General features: G+C 35.2%; 1 protein-coding gene across 1 annotated transcript in view; it reads left to right on the top strand.

Moving 5' to 3' along the window:
* Positions 1-26881, top strand: part of LOC145669849 (uncharacterized) — a 142362-nt gene that overhangs the window by 48948 nt on the left and 66533 nt on the right. The window lies entirely within an intron of this gene.

Below are 26881 nucleotides of genomic sequence, written 5' to 3' on the forward strand. Positions count from 1 at the left end.
CATAAATGATATATGTATACGAGCATTGTGACAAACAGTAATAATAATAAAGAATATTAATTGATAGAATTACACCACTCCATAAATGTAACATGTAATCTTCTATATGAACGAAAGCAGGTCATTTCAACTAAATCTAACCTTCTAAACCCGAAAACTGAAATAAAAAATCTAAGAGCGCTCTTTTTGTATAAAAAAGCAAGTTGAATTAAGAGAAAAATTTTATTTTTTACAGAAATTTAAGTACAATAATAATCTTTTTATACACGTTAGAATATAATTAATAACTACATACTCTCTGCAGACAAGATAACAAAGAATATATATATATATATATATATATATATATATATATATATATATATATATATATATATATATATATGTATATATATATATCAGGGTGCAAAATCTCAAAGTAGTAAAAAAAGTTCGATCCCACTTCGTGCCAAGCAAATTTTGTTGTGGACAATGAGTGCATGTTAGTTCTGCCGTTTCCTCCCACTTTCTTCGTCATCATTACCTTCATTGCTCATCATAAGCGTCTTCTTTAGTCTACCCGCCATAATAGTGTTACGTGAAACTTAAAGATTTCATTTCATTTTTCACTAATGGAAAAAGTGAATCTCTGAATCCTCCCGCCCCCGGGCCATAATCTCAAATAATGCTGCATTTAACAACAAACCTATATAGTCAAATAGCAAATTGCTAAACCGCTTGCATTTGGTTCAAGGGTCGAAAGTTTTATCCCAGGCCATATGAATTCGTGGACAACATGAAGAGAGAGAGTGAGATTCAAATACGGAGACACAAAACGATAAGTTATATATACAAGTTAGAATTGAAGAAAAAATGATCGGACAGCCTTTGTATTATGACGAAAATTGTGACTTTGTGAAACAGAAGGAAAGGTTTCGAACTCTTCGGTAAAGAACTTTTTTTAGAACTTCAGATGATTGAGATAGGAGAGAAAGATCTGGTGAATTAAGAATTTAAAGAATCTCCAGCTTTCGAGACGGGTTTTGAACCACGAACCTTATAGCTATCAAAGCATGACTTTATCCATTTTTGGTTTTAAATACTCTTCTAAGCCAATTACATCAGAAAGAATAACAAACAAAATTTGTACTATTTGCAGCCAATTACATTAGAAAGAATAAACCAACAAAGAAACAAAAATTACAATAGACACTAATAACTTATTAGTATAGTATATAGTTATTAGTATAGTTATTAGTATATTGCTGCTAGAAAATTAGCAAACTTTTGTTTCTGGCTTGAAAGTGGTATAGTTTGCTTGCGTAACAACAGAAGGCTGAAGTACAAAATGACAATACCATTAAAATCATTACGTAAAAGAATATAGATAGTTTGGGACGTTTTCCACAGAATTGCATTACGTTTAGTGCAGATTTAAAATTGATAATTAGGAAGCAACATGAGTGACGTACAATTAATATTAGAAGGAGTTGTTCTGGAGATACAAGCAATAGTTTTTTCATAATGGAACAATATCGCTATGTTCTTTGAGCAATTTTCGAGCCGGTGTTCGAGAGTGTCTAGAGTGTAACAATTACCACACAAAGAAATATTACTGATAACCAATTCATAAAATCTCCCGTTAGTAGGATATATATTATGAACAACACTGTACCATGGCAGGGGCAATACTGGAGCATGAATGTTCGCTCAGATTTTATTTCAGTTTGCCAATGGTTATGTCCTACAAAATGCAGAACCGAAGCTCTGGTGGAGTGGAAGCGATTATATAATTGCTTTGCAGAAAGATCTTGAAGGTGACACCGTGCAATAAGCGAGTAGCTAATACAGGGATGCAAATAAGCAAAAAAATGTTATAGCCCAAGGAAAAAGCTACTAGCCCACATCCCATATCCCAATGGTTTTAATAATCTTTACTGTTTAAAAATTCGCCCGTACCGATGAACTACAAACCCTGGGCGAGTGATCATATGCACCCCTGAGCTAATATCAATAAACACGTCCTTGAGCTATGGCAAAATGAAACTCTAAGGTTGTATATGAAGGGAGCTTGTAAGTCAATATAACGTAGTGGTATACACAAAGCCATGATGGGAAGGGACTCAGAGTGTCTGTTACACACGATGTAACAACAGCCAGAAGCTCTGAAGTTCATTGTGTTTTAGACCAAGGCCACCGTCACGTTTTGATAAGCACACAGTCACGTCATTCATCCTTAGGCAGTGACCATGCCACAGCAGTTGCCCTGTGTGTTTGCGTATGATACTGAGATATACTTTTGGCAAATAAAAGAGTTGTGTAAGGAACTTAAGATCACTAAATTTAAAAAACATTTAAATGGTAAACTCGGATGTAAGACGTACATGCCGTGATTTACTTTAATGATAAGGGCAGCCAAATTACATGTTTTGGTATGAAAGTTGTAGTCAATAGTGTCCGCTATGCGACATTACCAAGTGATGCCAAAGATTTGATGCGATCAGTAAAATGAATCGCAGACAAATGCACGTGTTGGTCAGCTGTGTTTATACACATCAGGCTTGACCTTTGTTTGTCTAGAACAGCACCCGAAATTGACACATAATTCGATATGAGTTTCAACACGTGACAGTTCTTGTGAACTGTTAATAAAGCAATGTATATCGTCAATAAATGCTTCTAATTTTAAGGTTGTTGCACCAATCTGGATACCTTGAATGTATTGTTCCCATGTGAAAAAAATAACGAGAACCTGGCTGTACATAACAGAAAACAGGGTCAATCTTGTGGAATATCTCGACGTACATTGATAGGATTTATTAGTGCTCCATTAAATTTTAATTTTGCATATCGTTGAATTACAAAAATTTAATCAAATTAAGGAAACTGTCTCAGAAACCATACTTACAAGTACCTTAAATATATAATGATGTGACAACCTGTGAAATGTCTTATAGAAATCAGGAGCTAGTAGAGTGACATGTGGAGAACTACTTTTCGGATACCATTTTATACCTTCTCGTATATTACTTAATGTTAAAAAGATAGATATGATATATTTTAATCAGTACTGATTATTGTGTAAGATCTGATTTAAAAATGGTTCTAAAAGAGATCCAAGGCAACTAGACAAAATTTTCTGGTCAAAATTAAGGAGGGTAATTGGTTTAAAATTATCAAAATCATGCGCGCTTGCATGTTTAGGTACAAGTACCATAATAACAGCAGTAAATATAGAGTTACACGTTGGGGGAAGTATGAGTTCGTTATACTTTTCTGTAAGGAGAGGCGTAAGAATGTTGCGAAATTGGCAGTAAAATTCGAGCGTAAGACCATCGGGTCCCGGAGATTTATTTAACTTTCCCGCTAAACTAGCTTGGTTGACTTCTCATTCTGTAAAGGGGTATTGGAGATGTTACGGGCTTCCGGTGAGAAAGAAGAGTCTCATGTTCCAAGTAAGAGACAGAAGAGTAGACTGGACCTGAAGAATAGAGGTGCTAGTATACATCGTACAGAGCTTAAAGACAAGATCATCCTCTGAACCTCACCGCTAGGAAAGATGAACTTGGAAATAAAATTTTGTTTACCTTTAGGTCTTTCACGGATAACAGTATGTAAAGGAGGAACTTTATGTTGAACCATCGTTGTCATGCCTCTCGTAAAAAGAAATGTGACTTTTTCTACGATCCAATGTAAGTAGAACTGCTTTAATTTCCTTACTGTTAGGTAATACATCAGCTCCTTACGCGAGTTCTTTGTAGTAGACACACAATAAATTAGGGTAATAATCATATTGTTCGTTGGGAAGAGAGGACCTAACTTATCTGTGCTGCTTACAGATAGACCGAAAACACAGTTCAATGTGAGATAACCACAAGGAAAAAAAATTCTCTTTTGAAATTTAAAGCGCATTAAATAGTTCCATCTATTGGCACTGAATAACTGTACAACTTCGTCAGATAAAATGCTGTTATTAAGTGAGTAAACAAAGAAAGATTTTAAATACTTATGGAGAGGCAAATCAATAAGTGCAAACTACAGCACAGTGGTCAGAAATGTATACATGGAGAACTTCTATAGAGTTCACATAATCTATTAAAATAGGACTGACATAGATTCGACCAAGCGACTGGATCTATCGCACCTAAAGAGCGTATGCCCTGGGGCATTTCCTTTATAATGGCGCCGAACGCCAAGTAAATTTAAATCTTGAACCAATTTGCACAATGCTGGAGAATTGTTGTAACCAAAACTTGTATGTATTGAGTCTAACACTGCACCCTAATCTCCTACACAGATCAAATCTCTATCACCAGAGTGTAACTAAGCTTTTAACGTCGGTGAGATAGAAGGAGTTGTGCTCAGAACGTTTGTTATTCCCGGACGGCGAATATGTTTCAAAACTGTATATGTTCAGAATAGGGTTTAAGAATTTAACCTGACGGAAATTTTGAGAAGTCGGTTAGTGAGATGTCTTTGCAATATTAAGTAGCTTTCCAGAACCAGTTTCGGAAGGATTGATTTCCCACAAGTGATTAGAGAGAAAGGAGGAAATGTCCGTATTGTATTCTTGAAGAAAAATTATATCCAGAGTGATTTATTGGTGTAATCAGCTAGTGCTTTTTGCTTGGTAAAACTAGAAATACCGTTTAGTATTGATATTAAAAGTGGCTATACGTTTTGCAAACATAGTTAATGGTCACAGAAAGATAAAAAGACGCCAAAGAAACACTACACAAGGAAATGACACACTGCACTTGAAAGAACAAAGACGGGTGTAAACACACGAACATATTCCCATTTAAAATTGGATGATACGATAACTTGTTTGAGAGGCAGCACTATCATTTTCCTTAGCACTTGTTTCACTGTGATGGAGATCTGTTTCATATCCCATATCGAATCCATATCACTTCCTTGTAGGAGTAATCAGTAATTGCTAACGGTGGAGTACTTACTGCGGTTACAGGTGACGTATCCATCTCCGATTCTGAAGATGCTGGACCAGTAAGAATGTCTTCCGGGTGACGTGGTAGCAATCTGGGAGAAGTGGAAAGATAAAAAGAAGAAAAAGAACAGAAGATTAATGCTCTCTCCCACTCCTTTCTGTCCGCCACAGTAAAGAGGAACCCAGTGTCTACAAAATATGTTGCTTAACCTTCAGGAGAAATCTGCATGTGTGAGGAATCAGCAGGTTCTGATGCAGGTCTGATTTGCCTAAAATGGTTCCAACACACCGGCACAATTTTACCAATTGCACCATGTGCAGCAACAAAAATCCATTGAGGGTAACTTTCTGAGTTTACCAGCCAATTGTACCCTGTGCAGCATCAAAGATCCAGAGATGGTAATTTTCTAAATTAAACGCTGTGGCAGCATGAGACTTAGAACATGTAGGAGGTTAGTGATCTAGCATAGGACTTTTTAACATCATTTAAAGACTTTGAACTTAGCCATTCTACCGTACCGGGCTTGAGATTAGGACCGCTCGATCTTATTACTTCTGTATGCTTTCCTTCCAAATTTCCTTATTACCCTTGGTATTGGCGAAACTGATTCCTGCTATTTAGGTACTGGAAATTGCAAACTTGCGTTTCAGCTAGTCAAACAACACGGTTAATTCAGTGTTTTCATATTCCACCTATTATGAATTTCTCCTATATTCTGAAGTCTGTGGCCTAATTTGTATTTTAGACATTTCTCTGTAACTTTTGTAGCCTTTTCTCTATCATCGGGTCCCATTTCTTGTTATTATGATAAACTCACTTTATTACTAAAGGTTTCTCGTCACTTTCCTTCAATGTATACCCTATGCGATCTAAGGCAAAATTGTCTGAGACTGAAATGCTATACATCTAGTGATTCCAAGTGTGGCACACGTCTGACACAAACCGTCCCTAAAAAGCTAATTGAGATTCTTTCCACACATGAAGTACCAGTTATTTCGATTCGAGTTAAGTACTTAAGGATCTAATGATAGCATTCACGAATTAAGCTAGATACGAGTTTTATTCAAGCACGTCAGCTGAGAGGGAATGGAAGAGTAAGTGAAGAAAGATCGCTATAACAGACTTCTAGCACAGAGGCATCAAACCCATATCGGAGGATTTTCCTATAACTCCAAAACCTCCCGAAGTGAGATAGCCTTGACTTTTTATTACAAATTCCATGCAGTTTGCTGTTTCAAGCTCTCCATCTAACGTCGCAATATTTATGAAATATTGCTTGTACTCAGATAAAGAATAAATTGTTGTTTGTTCTTAATACTAAGATGAGATAGCATTCTTTGTACTTAAATAAGGACATGAATGTGCATACAGAATTCATAGGTAAAGTCCAGTTTTTCATCTAGTTGATCACGTCCAGAACAAGTGATATGAACTTGATAATCGTTCATATAACACATTTTTACCGTTCACAATTGATCATTAAATAGGTAACTTTGGTACGAAATTGATATTAGCTAAGCCAAAGGCAAAGTTAGCTAAGACAGTGCTCTCTAGGCTAGAGCACGGTAAACTTCTCGTAAACTCGGAATTGTAGCTCGTGCTCCTACATGTTGACTCGTCTCTCATACGATTCGGACTACCTCTTCCCAAAAGTCACTAATGGTTTTGTTCGATGTCCCTTCCGGGTTAATACCTTGGTCGTTGACTATTTGTTCAGTCTCGATGAAAAGTGCGTGGTCATAGATTAACCAAAGGTGAGGTGATGATAGGAGTGCTGACAGGGAAACAATCTGTCATTTTTATTGATTAAGAAGTTAGATGTGTTGAAGGAATTAGCAAACATCAAGAAAACTTCCTTGTAAGAAAAGTAAATGAACTTAAAAATGTATCATTATGTGTCTGAATACACACATCTTTACAATATAATTATACATAGGTGGATACACAATTTCGGTTGCAACTTTATATAACATATATAGTTATAGTAACCAACTCAAATCTTGCAATTTTAGGGGAGAATATTGCTTTGCATCTAATGTTATTTTAAACTGATGTGAATTTACGACTCATTTTGAAGCAATAACTTCCAAGCATCATGAAAATGTATCAACGATTACAAAACCATCTAGCTACAACAGCTGTGATCCTTAGATAATTTATATTTTAATTAAAATTAATGCAATTGTTAGTTGTCCACAAAAAGTGTTGGACCTTGTAAGTTTGGTGCCGTTGTTTTGCTTATGTGACTACATTTGTATGATGTTCAATACCCCGACACTTTTATTGAGTCAAAACTACTACAGTCTTATGTACTTCATTCTAGTGAAATAAAGTTGCTAAAACGATCGTGCTTTCTCGAAATTTTCTTTATAATAATTGAGAAATGTGGCCCAAAAATTTCAATGCTCAATTGCTGTTTTGTATAAAAGCGATTAAAATTAAAAATCAATATGCAAAATCGCATCTTGAAACTATTACTGTTACGTGTTTTTGTGTTTTCGTACAACATGGATTAAAATATTGCCGTAGGTTGAATGATTATTGGATCAGGAAAGATCTGGTACATCTCGATTTTAGTCGATAGATTGTTCTATTGTAAGCAATAGCACCTTACTTCGAGGAAACACGAGCTTATGGGATTATTTAACAGAACGGGCTTCCATCATGCACCGTCAGGAAACCAGAAGTGGTGGAACAATTATAGATTGCGGCAGAAGGATTGGTAGATCGCTACTCTGGTATTTAATTATTTTATCTTCATACAGATGTACCAAAACCTAGAAAAGAAAATTGTCTCCTCTTACGAAGTTTCCAGAGGTCTTTCTCGGAATTAAATTCAACTGAACGATTAGATCGATTTATTAGCGAAACATAAGAGCGGAATAACTACAGACCACTCAACTACAGCCGAGAATAATTCATTTCTAAGTTTATAATTTTATTACAGTAAATTCGTTCCCATCAGGCACTTTTAGTCCCTTAGATATCATTCTATCATCGTCAGCTAGAGGGCACCAAAATCTAATTTTTACTGTGAGTTCGGTTACTGATGTCGAAAAATAAGAATTTTACACGAAATCAAATTAATCTAAGTACCAGCGATTTTGTACGACTCATATAAATTTAATTCTGATCATGAGTTCCTTTGAAGAATGATATATGTTTACAGAACCAAGCTGTTCTAGGGCTTTCTTTACAACTAATATCAAGGTTTGGAAGAAACAAGATTTAAAAAAAAATCAGAATTGTCGTAAGCCACTTGGGATTTCAATGAAAATACAATTTCATTCATAATCACTGTGAATTGTGTTCCGCATATAACAATTCAAGTTAATTACCATAGGAAGATATTGGGAGCTGCAGGTGAGGGAAAAATTAAAATAAATCGCAAAATTGACCGAGAAAACTGGAAAATTTAAATACTCCTTGAATAATATTATTATAGATGCAAATAGATATAGTTAAAAGTTCCGAAAGAGATCACTTAAGTCTCACCTCGCTCCAAGACTACATCCTATAATTCATGAAAAGTATAAAGAAATGGTAAAATTATCGTTAGACTTCTGGTTTCGACAAACTCAACTAAAACCATATATTATGCTTAATTGATGTTGGAAAGTGCAATTTAGTTAGCTTCCTATTTTTTCCAGGTCGTGGCCTCAACACTTACGAACTACGTTAGACTAATTCTAGACCACAATATTCGAGTGTACAGAGAATTTTACATTTCGCCCAGATTAGCTAGATTTCAGCCAGAGTGAATATATCGTTTATTATAACATCATCGGAAAATGTCGTAGTCGGAATCGGAAAACAGCAGGCTCTTCTAGTCAACCATCTGACGCCCAAAGTTTTTTTTTCACAGAAACGTTTGAATTTGAAAACTCCATACTTTGGCCAGTAATTAGCCAAGAATTTTCTTTCTGGGTGTAGAGGAAGGTATGTGTTTTCAGCACCTATTTCGTCGTCTCTAAACTGTAAAACATGGTTCTATTTTACTTGACTTATTGTCTTTTTAGTAATCGCCCGCGAACTTCTGTTAGTTTACATTATTCAACTCCCTGTGTGACTACTGACGCAGAAGCACTTTCGAATTCCTCTCAGTAACGTTCTCGAAGTCTTTCTCACTTCCACAACTCGCACCGGACGGCGAACAAACGCTTAGGTACTCAGGAAATAAAGTATTTTGTCTTTTCGCTCTACTCTTGTGGAGGGAGACGGCTTCGTTTCGACATTGAACATGTCTCCGTAGAGGTAAAGAACACAACGAAGGATAGAGAAAATTCTACTTTCGTATTCCAATTTTGTATCAGCATTGTATTATAGGAATTAATCATAAAAAGTAAACCGCTTGTAACAATTTGCAGCTTAGCAAATTTAATGTAAAGCCATCTTATCCATGTACTGTAATTAGCGTTTATTACAGCATGTTTCTTCCTATCTCCACAAGACAGTCAGCAATTCTTATGACCAACACTTAAATATCCATATCTATTTGTCCAACACATTTCTTGCTTTGTGCCTTTCATTACATATCCGACGTAAAATCTATAAATCTCAGGTCATCGGTCCTGACTCATTTTAGGGCTATTTATGCCCCGCCAGTCACTCAACACAGGACCTCTGGTTATTACAGACCCGGGTTTTCAGCGACCCGCCAATAATTACACATTAGTTACAAGTCATGTATACATTTGGTCAGGGTTACTTCTGCGTTCAGTCAACGAAATACACCCAAGCTATGTCCTACATTAGCAATCTACTATCCTCTTTCATAACTCTTTCTACTGGGCACGGAACTCGGCTGAGGGTCAAGCCCGGACACTTTTGATTTTTATTCCAGTACAGTAGAAAAATGCTGTTTTTTATCGTTGTGTCACTCCGATATTGCCTTGAGCGACTCTTTACCTGTTATTACCTCATTTTTTTAAATATTATTAATAATTTTCTTTTATTAGAAAGTCATCATTTGAAGTTTGCAGAAGTGAATTTGTAATCTGGCTGCAACTTCCTGCGTTATAACTCATCCACGATTTTCGTTTATATAAATGTTATTGTTTCTCGTTCATGTTCTTCTAACTTTACTCATTCAGGATCTAAATGTTCAATCAGTTTTATACAGTAGTTTATACAGCATAAACTATACAGTAGTCATGGACAGTAGTTATACAGTATATACAGTAGTTATGGACAGGGTCGTACACTGAAAACACATGACATCAAAATTCGTCCCATAACATTATAAAATTTACTTTTTGAGTTAATATTTAATAAATAATTTTCTCTGTTTCAACTGTTAGTAGTCACTACGATGATTAAATTAATTCGAGAAACGCAGATCAATTGTATACAAACTTGCAAATAAGATTACGAAGTTTTTCGACTTCACCTCTCACTTAGTAAGGAAAAAACAAGTTATTTTAAGCATCTTTAGAAATGTTTCAATACTAACTAATTGCAATTTAAACAAATTAATGGAATAAGTATTTCATGCAGAAAACATGCTAATAGAAAGTCACAAAATACAGATATTATATGTTAATACCATGATATATATTTGCGTAGATAAAATATCAGGGAAATATGCTTATCTCTGAGAAGTAATGTATCGCTATTTCATAAATTTTAAGAAACAATTCTACTAGTATAGCATTAAGCAATAAAAGTGGTTCAATATATTCTACTATATTCATTTAATGTCCCTTTGATTGAATATATACCAGGCAAAAGTATGGAAATACAACTTTTTCAAGTATTCATTATGTTAGAATGAGACGAGTACGAATTATGTTACGAATGAGTATTCATTATGTTACGCTCCACTATTGAACATTCTCTGTGATTCCATGGAATAAGTAAAGAAAGGTAGTATATAAACAGTGAACGTTTTAAAATCTAATTGCAAGCGGAGAGGAAACAGGTTCAAATTGTCCAAACTTTGATGTTTAAACAACCTCCTCACTCACTTCTTTAAAATTTCATCGAAATAGTTTCTGGATGGAAAACTGGCGTTGGTGCACAAATCAATTTTATTTATTCGAAAATTAATTTGAGAGGCTGTCTAAACTTCATCCCTTTACCCCACCAAATTGGTTCAGATTGGTCGCAATCATTATTGCATCGTTTATGCACGCTTGTACACAATCCGAAGTTTGATATATTGACATTGCCTCATGAAACGTTAATTGACACCAAAATGCTCACAATTGAGGACTTCAATACAATAAGGGCGTAAGCCCGAAATATGCATTTTGAGAAAAACGATGTTGAAAATTTAAGTGGTGTTTCTCGTACATAAAACAACATAATATGCAGCATTTTATTTCCGTTATTGGTAAATAACATGTTAATGAAGATAGTATACGTTTTTAACATTGTACATAGCTTCCTATTTAAATGTATTTGTGAAGAAAGCAACTAGTGTTATACGTTCATTTTGCATCAAACCACTAGCATCAAAACTTTTCTCTAAAATTAAAAGTTAATTGATTAGATATTAATAAACTGCTGCTCTTTAGTAACTCTTAGAAAGACAAAGTAAAATGTTATGAGAATATATAATAAGAAAACTACATGAAACGGTTGTAAGTACCCTGTGCTTTTGTCACTCTCACTGTCATGCGGAACATAATCATTTTTTGGATTTTCTTTCGTTGTTTTTCAGAACAATCTCGGACAAAACATGCTCATATCATGCTTTAACAGGATCTCGCACAAATCGACAGATACTTCTAACATCAGAAAACTTGGAGACTCTTACTCTTGATTTCGTTACTGGTGTCAATAATAGCACTATATTTTCAGTACACAGTTTCGTGATGTACTGGAATGGCTTATATAATGGCATTTATCTACTTGATGCTATATATGTACCGTTAGTAGACCACTGCACCCTTACATATGATTGAAGTTTGAACAGAATTTTGCTCTTAAATTTTGGGTATTGTAACGTACGTATTTTTTTTTGAAAAGTGTAACGGTACGTTACAGTATAGATAGTCCATGAAATGATTCTTCCAGTCTCTTAAAACTGCATTTCCATCAGTGCATTTCGATAGATCTCTTATATTCTTTAACACTATGTCTTCTCTTCTTCCTTTTCGCCTTTCATTTGTAGATTCACTGCTTAAGTCATTTAGGCGGAATTAGTAAGGTACGCAACTACAGTGTGGTGTTTGGAGGGAAATGAACAGCTTTTCGCGGGGTAGAAGCAGTGTAATTGTTTTCACGCTACTCTGGCTGATATTGCTCTGAATTTGAACAGTCTGCCTGACCTCTAGAATCTAGATATTGAGTTGAAATATTGACAGGAGGTAAAACAAGCATGGTAAAAGCCACTTATGCCTTTGATGCAAAAAGGACATAATCTTGCTATACGCGCTTATTAAATCAAGGTCCTCAATTGTAAGTGCATTCTTTGCCCACTTTGATTACGCAAACTTTCCTCTTATGTACCAACGAAAATGTGAGATATTGACGTATCTAGTTTGGGCGCCAGCCTCTCCTCAACAACTGCACTTGCTATCAATATTGTCTCAACCATTATTGTATCGTTTGTGCACGCAAAAGTTTTGTTTCTGCATAAACGGAAGTGTGAGATATACCGTGCCTACTTTAGAAAACAGCCCACTCGTCGTTTAAGTACATTTGTGTACTCAAAACTCTTCGTTTGTGTACGAAAGAGACTGTAAAATTTTGGCATTTCTCAATTTGGAAACCAGCTATCCAGAACCTACTGATTGACACCAAACTGGTTTCGGTTAGGTTTTCGGCTTTCGAGCCTAGCCTACAAAGATTGGGACAATGGGTGCTAAGCTTGCAGTATCCATAGGTCTCTGGCTCAGGATTAGAAACCAAGAATCAAACTTTCTATTTACACATACAAAGAACAGAAAAAGGATAGAATTTACTCTCAATGTATCTCTGAAAAAATTACTGAATTTTTCAATTTTTCTCTTCCTATTACCCATCGTTCTCTCCCTCTCCATATAATGCCAATGTTCGGCACTTAAGTGCGGCGTATAGTAGATAGGATGACTAGAACCAACTTGTAGTGCCAGTAGTTCTAATATTAAACGTAGTAATAATTATTAAAAGAAACATCCATTTACATGTACAGTAAGGGACACTCCTGGATGGTACAGCCATATGGAGGTTTACGGCTAAAGTGCTCCACCAGTTGATTCCGAAGCATTTGACGGGAAGTATTGCAACCGAATTAACTATAAAAGCAGGCGTGTCTCATAATCGCCAGGCACTGAAAATTCCCGTACACTTGCGCGAAATTCCCACTATCGTCTACAGCACCTTTACTCCAAATGAGATAAATCTTAGACGTGTACTTCTTATGTCAAACATATTACTTGATATTTGTCCTATTTGGGAGATAAATTGAAACAAAAAATTGAAGTCCAATCCTGTTGCTGTTGGAATGAACACTCTTTTAGTCGTTTGATCTGAAATGACTTTACAGAGTCTGAAGAAATATTCTGTCACTTCAGGAGGGTAGGAAGAGTGGATTCCCCCCTCCTTCAGTGTGAAAACACATACACTTAATCAAATGCTTAGTGAGAGTGAGCCCATTGGTATGGCACTTTTATAAATTCAAGTTTTGCTCCCAAGCCATATCATGCCATAGCTGATGACCTTGGAGAACGAGAGATGCAAATATGATGAAAGAGAGATACAGTCACATGCGCAAACTTGGAATTAGAGACAATATGATCGGATAGCATCCATATTTTGTCACAAATTTTGATTTTGTAAATAGACATGTAAAAGCTCACCCAAACCTGAGAGCATCCCACTACCAATTGTTAAATTTAAGTGAAGAACTCAGTTGAGAGCATCAAATGACTATGGAAGGGGAGAAACATCTTCAGATATGGGAAACAAATAATGAAAAAATTGAAGTGCCCTGAACAGGACCCGAACCACGAAACTTACGATTACCAAGTGTGACGATGTGCAGGTCTCTTTCTATTTGCTTAGCTCGTTAAATTTCCACATTCGTGGAGAACTGCTCACGCTATAATTTAGCGGTTGTAACAAAAGAAATGTAATTAAATTACACCATGATTTTCATGGGAAAGGTGGATTTATCTAGGGGAATGACAAGATAATTTCTAAAATATTTAAGTTTATTACATATTGACAACCCAGCTCACTTCGTGCCTAATTTGGGGATGCAAATTGAGTGATGCTGAGCGCCTTCCACTCACCATCTAGAATGAGTGGGCAAGTTCTCATATACATATGCGAGAGGTTTACTAATTCGACACATACCACTCGGGGATTGAACTGTAGTAATAAAACATTGACTTCAATAATTAAATAACAGTTGGATTTCTCTTTGATAAAATGTGATGAATGTAAGTGTTGTGATATGATTACGGATATTCGGAAACTTTGCCAGTCGAGTATCGCCTATCGAGCATTGAGCCTTTGAGTCTTGAATAGGTTTAACATATACCTTATCTCTTCCAGTTGACGCTCGCTGATGACCTAGGTGTTGAATCCAGTATCGCCAAGTTGATACTTCTTTATGGACGGGTGCTGTTGATAAGCATTGAGTCTGGCTCATTCCCAAATGCTATAGACGAATCGACGATCTCCGTAGATAGAATATTAGAACTTCTCAAAACCTGAAGCTTCCATTCAGATCACTTAAAATGTTCTCACACGATCGAATACTAGGTTGACTGTCGGTTGACTGTTCGTTGACTGTCTCGCTCTCTTTGTCGCTCTAACTGATCACTTTGACTGATCCCTTATACTGATCTATTCCACTGATCTTCGACTGATCTGTCCGACTGATCCTGAAGACCTCCCGTCTCTTGGTTTTGTTCAACTTGTTCCTTCTGGAATTTTCTCCTGTCGTTTGCTGGTTGGAACGTGTGACCTCCTTTTACTTGGAAAAACAAATTCTTCCCTTGTGTCAAGACTCAAAAACTGCAACTCTCGACACACTCCGATTTCCCGATTCTAAGCAATTTCCTCATATCCGTGAATGTGTGAAATGTTCACAAAAGCTTACAATTTCTTTTCATAATTTACAGAATTTAGTCTATGTAGGAATTGACGCATTACATGCATTGTCTTCCTGCATTCACAGACTCAATAGAACATTTTATTTACATAATTTTGCTGACCATTAATTAATACATTTGCCTCAGCTTGCATTAATCTCAACTCTTGACTGTTATTTACCTTCACCTCATTATTTTATAAAAACGCGATATTCGCAAAATAAATAAACATTGATAGATAAAATAAAATTATTATACATGATATTTTAATTTAAAAACGGATACTTCCGCATGTCCCCCCTTAAAATCTTGGTTGCTTCGCTATCCGAGTTAGACCTCGTAAGAGGGCGTTATATTACTAAACTCCCTGTAGATATATACAATATATGAAAAATAAATAATACTGAAAATAAACATAAACTTGAAAATGAGTGAGACATGTGTAACTACATAAATCAATATTATAAAACAATAACTGTTTTCCCTGCACCAAAACATTATCATTATATATATTTTAACTTTTAATCATTTTCATTAATTGATGAAGAAAAATTTACATGAAACAAATACTTCAATATCTCTATACTCAAAAGTGTACACTCACGACATCTTGTGAGATGTAACAGAATTATTAGATGAGCATGAGATGAGCACAAGTACTCTGTGCGAAAGATATATGTATGTACATTCAAAAGTACTCTGCATTGCGAATCCTCCTCGCAATTAAGCTTTAAGTGTCAAATTTCTGGAACTTTCCATTACTCGGTTGTCCATACTTGTCAACTCAAGCATTTGTTGACAGTATCAGTAACATATGTCAATAGTTTATTCCAGTTTTCACACACTTCGAAATCTAGAAGATAAAACCATTTTACAAATGATTAAAACATATTCACTCATAGTAGAATCGTGGCACTAAAATAAATTGCAAAATATCATCACTTTTATTTTCTTTAATAAAACTGAACACTAAATTTTAGATGTGGGGGAAATAAAATTCCGCTCTAGGGCATTTGCTACACTGAGAAAGTTTCTGGCAGGAACTGCAAGTTCAGCAAAATTTAACCAAGGTTAAGACTACTTCCACGCCAGCACTTCCATTTGCGCGTCGGTTTGGTTTCATGAACACTGGATGTCGAAACGCACTACGAAATTTTAATAATTTCGCAAAAATTTCGTGTTTCTACAAAACAATGACATCACATGGAAAGAAAAACTCCTTGTTGATGTCTGTCGGGCACCGAAATTTCCAACAAAAACGTTAGTTTTTGAGGTTTCACTGTGTCCCATTTGTGTATTGGTGTGTGCATCTTCTTCTTTAGTGGTGTGGTTTATTTGTGTGTTCTTCTATTCAGTTTCAGTGCTAGTACTACGATATGCTTTACTACGATCTGGCAAATTACTACAAATTGTGTTATCAGTGCTTTGTGATATGTTTTTAAGTGGAGGTTTATTCTTATTTCATATTGTGGCATAGAGGGGAGAAATTTGTGAAAGTACGTAAGTTTCAGACTCATCTCTACCACTTACATCTAATTCTATATTCGATCTTACATTATTCTTACTATCTCTTACACTATTTTCGTATTTTCTCTCTAGCTTACTTAATCTTACCAAAATATAACACGTAATAATCACTATTATAACTAATATACTTCCTAAAACTATCGTAGATGTTAATAATAAAATGGTTTCGATGTCCATTTTCCTCGTTTTGGATATTGTCTGAAATAGACGAGAAATAGATAAAGTCGGGATAGGCCTACTTAAAATTTGTAGAAAATTACATTTACTATAATTATTTGAATATTTAATATTCCTAGCTTGTGTCTGCTTACACTTTTTGCGACAATAATTCGCGTGTTTTTGAAGCAGTCTCATTTTGTTCTCTACTGTGTCTAACACACTTGCTACTTTCAAAGTAATTCTAGTGCAAGACCGTTAAAACTATAACTATGTGTAAAACTTAGCTAACTATGAGTTGTAGACTCTGTTTCACACTTAAAAGCTCGTATTTTCCGTCGTTTTCTACATTAAATATAGTACTAAATTATATCCACTATATTTCCATATATTTAGACTTATATTTCTTCTAACGTACGTATTTCTATCATTTAAACCTTATTTTAACAATCTACATAATTAAATATCGTTAATTATATTTAACATTATTATTTTCTGTAATTTAAAATCATATTTCATTGCTTTACGCTCGGACTTGGTTGTTCGTTTCGGATGGAAAATTAGATGCTTGGCGAGATAGCTTTAGGTAACGTTTGTAATCATTCGTGCTCGCTCGGAACTGTTCGTTTTTCGTCTGCAGTCTTCTCTGAGGCCTGGAGTGGAGAGTAATTCTAGTCTCTCACAGGGTCTCTGTTCATTTTTTCACCTCTTGGCGTTCAGAGCGCACTGAAATTCTGACGCAAATGATTACTGACTTCCATATGATCATTGCTTATAGCGCTTGCAAAGTAAATACAACAATGAAATAAATAATTCCAATCATTATTTTTAATCAATACCGATTGATTATTACCAATTATAGTATATTATATTCTTTTTTTTTCTTTTCTTTTCTAAAATTTCCAAAAAAGTTTCTTACATTTAAAAATAACTATTAAATATATTATTCCTACTTTAATTAATCATTCTTCTATATTCTTTGTGAACTATTTCTTGCTGTATCTATGCTTATTCATAGATTTTAACCCTTTAATTCACACTGTAAATACTAAACAAACTTAATTATTCTCTATTTTCTATAAATAATCGTAGTATTTATGTATATATTTTAATTATTAATACCATAATAGTAATCTACTTTTATTTTGTCTATTTTTATCTATTATTAACTATTTCTATTATTATTATTAATGATATTATTTTCTACTCTTATTTTTCTCATCCTTCTTGGACATTCTTGACTTTATCTATCCTTCTTTGATGTTACTATCCTAGATTTATCTAGGTTATCTATTCTCATCTATTTCTATTATTATTCTTTTTCTTTTACACCTAAAACATAAATGGGACATCGTTCGGTACGGTATTACAATACAATCTATTCGGTTGGGTACTATGAACTATTATGAACTATAGACTTTCTTTACTTCAATTCATTATTACATTTGGTGATGGTCTTTGCTGTTGGTGATGGCTGTTCGGTGAGTATCCAATGCATGATTCGTATACACTATTGACACTTCCTACTTGTTTGTTTACATTCGTTTTCATCACTTTTTTCACAATTTACCGATCCATAACTCCATTGTTTACAAACTTTTTCGTGAGTTTTCGTGCACTAGAACATGAATAAATTTTATACTGTGTACCATTAAATGATATTATTGTTATTATTATTATGGTTCATTGCTTTCCAATTTATACTTCCTTATTGACTCATACAATCTACAATACAATATTATTAAAGCAACAACTGAAACAACTAAAACTAGTATAATGGCTGCAACGACATACATTATATAGTTTGTTTTGATTATTAACAGTGGTACAGTAGTATCCACTTTTAGTTTTAACAAATTTTCGGCTAGACTATTGAGTTCTTCGTGATGTAAACTGAAATTTAATTGTTTTTCCGTCCAATTTCCTATCAAATTTAGATGTTTATTGTTTACATTTATTACTTTTTTCGTTGGAATTGCCAATTCTCCAAAAATTAAATTATCAAATAGACTGTACTTAATAAAATAAGAACAATTATTTCCAAAATTTACTTTCGTTGATGTGACTTCGTGATGTTTGCCTAGTTTGGTTATGTATCCTTCTATTAATGACGAATATAATACTCCAGCATGAGTATATTTATATACTACATTCCCTAGGTATTTCTCTGTTTGTTGTTGACAACCACTTAGTGATCCGTTAAAAACAATATTATTCAGGCACTTTGCTTCGTCATCTAATGTTATCTGTTCACAAAAAATACAAAAAGCTCTTAAATTCGCATTTTGATCGATCCAACGTATGATACATACCATTTGCTAAGTATACCACTTCCGGTAATTTGTAACAGGTTCGAAAATTTTTCGTTAGTTAACCCATTGAAATCACATTAAACATCCTCGATACTGTATTTTCATAAACAATAGGCGTTTTTAGTAATAAATCAATATTATTTTCGTTATAATGATATTTCATCAAGTAGTTGATGAGACTCGATAAAACATTCCTATGTCAAATCGATAAATAGAGTGTTTTAGAATATCATGTGTACTTATGAATTTGTTTACATCTAAATTCGATACAATATGATAGGATAATTGGTTATTTAACATATCATTGAATATTTTATTTACTCTCTCTCTAGCCATGTGCGAAAATAAATTCGTTAAAATTTTCCTCTGGGCTTGCTGCAAGTAACAGTACATTTCTTGCAGTTTGCTCCTTACATTTTGGAGTACATGATGAACTTTTACTACAACACCATGCATTATAGATATTCTTCGTTATGTGACACTTTCAACTTATGAATTTCCTGCGCTAACAAATTTTCATGTTCAGACAGTTTCTAAACTGATGATGACAATTGCTGCGTGTGTATTAGGTTATAGGCTGACAATCCTATGGACCCAAATCCTAATAAGAATGACCAAATTGATCGTTTAGTTCTCGTTGAATCTATACACTTAGAACTACCATTAACAAATACAAACTGACATCTAATAGAATTAATGATGTTATTTCTAAATTGTTTTTCTCTCTCTGCGTAGTCTTCTAGAATATCGTAAGACTCACTACATATTGTGTGCATAGGCACAGCTTCGTGAAAATTCACGTGCATTCTAATTGTCGTATAAACCATGTTAGACGCATGAACCGCCAAAGCATCTTGCGTTAACGCTATTCTTACATCCTTCATTGTCAGTTGATGATGATCGTCTGTGTTTCCATAATGAACCATAACTACCCAATTTATAATGATGAACAATATTCTTGACTCCATTTTATAATGATTTCCTTTCAGTCTCGTATAAGAAGTCTGCAATTAGTAAAACCTAATATTAATTCTTTTCTCTTGTTGTTATTCATTTATTTATTTATTTTTAGATTACTTTTAACAATTTATTAATTTATATTTATTTCGTATTTCATTTTATGTTCTAGGCACAAACTCAATTTAACTTTAAAATTACTTGCATATTACATATATTTATTTATTTATTGAGACTCTAGTAACTATAATCCAAGAAGTGTCTATCGATTCGGGAAATTTTCTGATGGAGATTAGCATTTCCTCCAATCTCGGGCTGAGGGTTTGGTTGAGAAAGTGCCCCCTAACTGACACTTCATCGGTAGACCCAATTTGTACCATAGTTACAGTAAACCCTAACTTAAGTGTTTCCAAAATTTTTTTTTTCAAATTTAAATTTACTCTTCGCCATCTGATATTTGATCTATATCACCAAACTTTTCATCGTTTTTACTAGCTACAAACAATTTTCACCGTCTTATGTCTATAGTGTCAATTTTCGTTTCGCCCTTTTTGGTTTCATACTGAACTTTGTATGAATTGTTATTAACTAAGTCAACAATTACCCCTTTTGTATTATACCGATTACCGAAAGATGCCGGCAAACCTGCTCGTGGCATTTCTCTAATCAAAACTTTTTGACCGATCTCAAAACTTGGTTGGTCAAATTTCTTTTCAATTTGCTTTTTCTGGGATCTGAATTTCCTTTGCAAATTTTTATACGCTAATTGACGTGCCTCCTCTATGCCCTGAAGTCTCACCTCGTTGTCTACAAACTCGCAAGGAATATCTAAATCCTGCTCGAGAAATGTTCTCGGTTCGACTCCATGCAATAAATAGTACGGAGAAAAGCCAGTACCATCATGCACTTGCGTATTGATCGTAAATATTAAACTCGGTAGTATTTCATCCCAGTTTGAAAAATCTTTATCAATATAATGCTTCATTACTTGTTGTAATGAGCCTATGGCCCTCTGCGCTTCCAATCGAATAATGGGCACTTGTATTTGCGAAATGTAACTCCATACCAAATTTTTCAGACATTTCCTCTAATATCTTGCTGCGGTGAGATGACAATCTATCCAGATGGAGCTGAGATGGGACCCCATGTTTTGTAAAAAGATCCTCAAAAATTACTTGAGCAACAATCTCCGCCGTTACTGCTGGTACCGCTCTAGCGATAACGAATCTTGTAGCATTGTCTACGAATACTAAAATATAATTATTTCGGTTATTACGGGATAACTTAAATGGTCCGACCTCATCCATTACGACTGATTGAAATGAAGCATAAGATGGGTAAGTCTGAGCATGAAACATGCATTAATATAACATAACATAGCATACTTCATGAAAGGGTGGGTTGGGAGGGACTTAATTAATTCTATATACTGCAATCGAAACACAGCATTTCTTACCATGATACAGTGGCAGTTAATAATAACAAACTAGTTGCAGCGGGACTCGAACCCTAAGTATCTCCACCATGACAACCCAGCACACTACGTGCCTAATTTGGGGATGCAAATTGAGTGATGCTGAGCGCCTTCCACTCACCATCTAGAATGAGTGGGCAAGTTCTCATATACATATGCGAGAGGTTTACTAATTCGACACATACCACTCGGGGATTGAACTGTAGTAATAAAACATTGACTTCAATAATTAAATAACAGTTGGATTTCTCTTTGATAAAAGGTGATGAATGTAAGTGTTGTGATATGATTACGGATATTCGGAAACTTTGCCAGTCGAGTATCGCCTATCGAGCATTGAGCCTTTGAGTCCTGAATAGGAGTAACACATACCTTATATCTTCCAGTTGACGCTCGCTGATGACCTAGGTGATGAATCCAGTATCGCCAAGTTGATACTTCTTTATGGACGGGTGCTGTTGATAAGCATTGAGTCTGGCTCACTCCCAAATGCTATAGACGAATCGACGATCTCCGTAGATAGAATATTAGAACTTCTCAAAACCTGAAGCTTCCATTCAGATCACTAAAAATGTTCTCACACGATCGAATACTAGGTTCACTGTCGGTTGACTGTCCGTTGACTGTCTCGCTCTCTTTGTCGCTCTAACTGATCACTTTGACTGATCCCTTATACTGATCTATTCCACTGATCTTCGACTGATCTGTCCGACTGATCCTGAAGACCTCCCGTCTCTTGGTTTTGTTCAACTTGTTCCTTCTGGAATTTTCTCCTGTCGTCTGCTGGTTGGAACGTGTGACCTCCTTTCACTTGGAAAAACAAATTCTTCCCTTGTGTCAAGACTCAAAAACTGCAACTCTCGACACACTCCGATTTCCCGACTCTAAGCAATTTCCTCATATCCGTGAATGTGTGAAATGTTCACAAAAGCTTACAATTTCTTTTCATAATTTACAGAATTTAGTCTATGTAGGAATTGACGCATTACATGCATTGTATTCCTGCATTCGCAGACTCTCAATAGAACATTTTATTTACATAATTTTGCTGACCATTAATTAATACATTTGCCTCAGCTTGCATTAATCTCAACTCTTGACTGTTATTTACCTTCACCTCATTATTTTATAAAAACGCGATATTCGCAAAATAAATAAACATTGATCGATAAAATAAAATTATTATACATGATATTTTAATTTAAAAACGGATACTGCCACAATATCTAAAATTGTAACATGCAATAACAGATTATTTGAGAGATTCAACTAGAGTTATTTGATATCTGATGGTTCACTTTATAGATAGATACCTTAACATAGATCGATTAACAGGCAAAATACTCAGATAGTTACGTTATTGGAGATGAATGATGAAATGCAAGTATGCGACAACAGTTCTTAGTCTTGAAAGTTTTACTCTGGATAGACAGAACATTTTATAGTACAGCATGACATCTCTGAACTTGAAATTACTGATGCAACAAGTGCTCATACATACCTTATAGGAGTAGTCTTGTAACTCTTACAAACTTTGACGATCATTCTGTCAGCTCACAACCTGCGTCTCGAATCTCGAATCTTGAATCTCCGAATGAATAATTTGAGACCTTGAGGTTCCTTTTTATTATTTTTCGAGGGACACACTTAAACCTCGTATCAGCCAGTTCATCCTTTTGCGTCAGATCCACAAATATGGAAACTTATTGATCTTTCGAGTTCTGATTCGCTCTTATCAAGGGCCGCACCCAGGATACATGGTATGATACAGATGTACAAACGTGTACGGTGTGAACAGTCACCACCGGAAGAATACAGTGACATGCTTTCTAGACTTATCCATAGATCCTTAAGTATTAAACCAATTTCCGCACATTAATGCGGGGTCACGTTGTCAAAATCGTGATGGTGTATCCTGTTGGTGAGTAAGTATAATCTTCAACAGGTAAAAATCCTACGAAATTTGCGCAGTAAAAGCAGCATCAGTCACCTTCAAAAGTTTTGCGTATTTTCTTTCTCTGTTGCTAGCTTGTGGCAAGCCAAGACAGAAAAATGTCTTGTAAAATGCACATTAATCCAAAATAACCTTTTCAGGTCCTTCAATAAAGCGCAATGTAACCATATTTTTGGACCCAGTGGCAAACAAGCAACGACTCTACTCACTTATCCACGGAGCCACACTCAACGATAGGTAGTCATACGTCAGACACGGTACTTTTTTTACTTATAAAACGTTTTTGTAAGGTGGAAAGCTAAGGAAATTTTCCGTCTCTAGTTTTCTTTCCCTGGCAGTTACGTAATTACTGTTGTCCCAGCCTGGGAAGAATATTTTGCACGCCTCCATAAACTTTCCTAACAATTTTCATATATTTATATATAGCAGCACAAAACATTTATCCATGGCTTTTCCTCACAATTATACATACACGAAACATTTACTTCCAATTCTATTAATTCCAGTACCAAGTAAACAGAAATACTGGATATGAAATTCTATATCTCAGAATAGTCTTGCAGAAAATATCCAAATTCAATTTTTCTATTTGGAACAGGGGAACCAGACACGCAAGTTGCCCCCATGAGATTTGTTTTGTGGAGGAGGGGGCAGAAATTTATTTTGAAAATGGCAAAATTGCAAGTTTAATTATAACATAATTTTATTTTTAAGAACGCTAAATGCGAAGGAGAACGGATGTATTCTCTTTGGCTTAAAAGAATAAAATTACGGATGAAGGTGGAAGCAAACAGACTGAAGATGTTTAGGAAGAATGCATACTAGCAAGCAATGGCGTAGTTAGGGGGTCTGGAACCTCCGGACATTTGCACAAGTTGTTAAAATAAGACCCAAGAGTTGAAACGTACCGAAAAGACCTCGCGATCGAGGTCGAGGTGTCACTCTCGATAGTGGCACAAACACGTGGATTCAAATGGGTATGCACATGCGGAATATGTACGCTACAGTGCGACCTAGAGGTCGACCGCGAGGGTGAATCAGTGGTCGCGATGATAAACAACCGAGTTTGTTTTAACATCGATGTTCAGCGGAAACATCGCTGTGGCTCATGTTCTCTTTGGTTCTCCTTGAAGCGCTGCAAGGAATAAAGTCTTCATTTGTTTAAAATTTCGCCTGAGGGTGATTCTGTATGTCTATACTCCAGAGGTTTTGCTGCACTATTAAACGTGATTATGAAAGACATATTAATAGAACTAGTGAGGAAAGTTCCAGCAATATGGAATAAGTAACAAAAAACTCATAATAGACGTTTTAAATAGAGAATGGAAGAAACTAGCAACTGAAATGTGAATGTCGGGTAAAATATTCATATTTATTTGAGAATTATACTGTAGCTTATTAGAAAGAAAGAAGCTACTGTTAATTATATATATATGCTTAGAAACTCCACTCCTTTCCCCCAATTCCGAGACTAATATAAAAGGGTTTCTAGTAAATTCGTTACTGATATAAGGTAAAGAAATGCCTGTAAAAACACATATCCATAAGGAGAAAATGTTGTATAATGGAATAGCAGTGATGAAACTTCATTTGCTACAGTTAATACCGCCTCCAAACCGAAACCTGAAGACACCTGCTTTTGTATGCAGCTGGAGGAATGGCCACCCCTGGCCCAGGAAGGGAGCCGTAATTTTTAAGTTGCCAAGACCTAGCCAAAAGTCTAAGTTCTTTTCGCTCGAGAAAATCAGTAAACAAATGATTGGTTACTACTGTGTTAGTTAAGATTTATTTGGAAAAACCGTCTGCTAAGAAAAACTACCAAATAATCAGACATAAAACATAGCTAATATTCAAAAATGTTCGAAACGTAATATTTGTGAAACATAATTGAGAGAGGGAAAGAGAAAGAATTAGTCCGACACATATAAGTGCCCTTCAGTTAGTATTTTAAACAAACGATCACTTCCCGTTAGGTTTCTTAGATGAGTAGTTAGCGTACTGGACTTCTACATAGGTGATGACGGGTCCGGGTCCACGCAAAGGACACTGTTTTTTTTTTTTTTTTTTTGCAACATTTATTCTGAGCATTCCACAAGTTCTGTTAAGACATACAGTGGGTCAAAAAAGTTTCCGTACAGATGTTTTCCGGTTATGTATTTTAATATATCTTACAAAGTACAGAAAGAAAAGGACAATTTCTATGAGTTTTCTATAAGTAACTCCATAATAAGCATATACATAAGAAAATAAAACACATGGAATCTATAATTTAGAAGAAAATCAAATATACACGAAATACTGACCATATTACAAGTCAAAAAAGTTTCCGTACACATAAAGAAATGCACATAAATAATTGCACCACTTTGCATTTCGACCGTAGTTAGTGATCTGTTTGGCCTCCTTTGGCCTTAAGTACTTTTCGCATTCGTTTCTGCATTGCAGTGACCAATTTTTATGTAGTTACAGGGGAGATGTTCCTCCATTCTTCACGTAATACATTTTCAACTAGTCATTGTTTCTAATATTGTGTTTCCTAATGCACATCCCTAATTCATCCCTCAGATGCTCAATAGAATTGCAGTCAGGGTATTATGGAGGAGTATGAAGTTGTTTCGGCACATTAAAGACAACCACTCTTCCACTTTTCACGCAGTATGTTTAGGGTCGTTATCTTGCTGGAATATAAAAGATGCTCCCATATTCAGTTTCTTTGCACTGTTGTGGAGATCCTGTCTCAGAATGCTTAGGCAAACATGTTGGTCCATTGTACCTTCGATAAAATCCAAATGTCCTACTCCAACTGCACTCATACACCCCCAGAAGAGCACACCACCACCTCCATGCTTGACAGTAGGACACAGATGCTCCAGTTCCATGTACGTATTTGGTTTCCTCCACACAATAACTCTTACGTCGGATCCATGAATGTTGAATTTGCTCTCATCACTAAATAAAACAAAGTTGCAGAAGCTAATTGGCTTGTCCACATGATCTTTTGGGAACTCTACACATTTCTTGGCATTTGCTTTACTAACATATGGTTTCTTTCTGGCTATGCGACAGTTGTAGCCCGCTTTTCTGATGATACTGCGAACTCTTTCAGGAACTATTTGTACACCATAGTTAGTTTCAAGCATATTAGCTAGTTTTGGAGCACTTGTTTAGGGTTCATTAAGGATAGTTTTTAAAATATCACGGTTATGATTATCCTTTAGTTATTTTGACGGCCACTGCGCGGTCGAGCTTTGCAACTATTTGTTACAATATACCCATTTAGAATGTATTGTACTATAGAATGTGATTTCTTAACTGTCTCTGCTATGTTTCTAAGAGATTTACCTTCTTGTCTTAATTTTACTATTAGTTCACGTATTGGAATTGGCACTTTCATCTTAACGAGACGTTTTACTGCCTCTGTAGGTCTCCCTTGCCCAAATTTAACTGCAGTAGTACCTTATCATTAGTCGAGCATGCTACTACCATCTGTAACCACTGCAAACGCTGTTTGATGTGTGTTTTGCTTCCTTCTTTTGCATATTTGT

Source organism: Thermobia domestica, chromosome 14, assembly GCF_964235325.1.
Source record: "Thermobia domestica chromosome 14, izTheDome1.hap1.1, whole genome shotgun sequence".
Taxonomy (NCBI): Eukaryota; Metazoa; Arthropoda; class Insecta; order Zygentoma; family Lepismatidae; genus Thermobia; species Thermobia domestica.